This window comes from Etheostoma spectabile, chromosome 10 (genome assembly GCF_008692095.1).
Source record: "Etheostoma spectabile isolate EspeVRDwgs_2016 chromosome 10, UIUC_Espe_1.0, whole genome shotgun sequence".
NCBI lineage: Eukaryota > Metazoa > Chordata > Actinopteri > Perciformes > Percidae > Etheostoma > Etheostoma spectabile.
Window position 1 is genome coordinate 10,210,385 of NC_045742.1, and position 327 is coordinate 10,210,711.

Consider the following 327-nt stretch of genomic DNA (forward strand, 5'->3'; position numbering starts at 1 on the left):
TTAACTTTGGTTTGTCTTGTAGGAGGGGCTTCTGGTATAAAGGAAGCTTTGGCCTGGAAGGGTGCAGGTGCTAGGGCCCAAATAGTCAAGGCCTGATTTAGCCTTTGATATCAGTTCGGTATGATAATTTAAATAGTTAGTATTTTTTTTTTTTTTTTTTGCAATAAGTCACCTTTGCAAAACTGCACATCCATGTGATTGATGAAGAAATCATTTGAAGCACCGGGGGCCTGTTGTACAAAACCAGTATAAGGGATTAAGCCGGGATATTCAAGTTGGATGAATTTAGCTCTGACTTGGTTGCACGAAACCAGGTTGAATTAAACC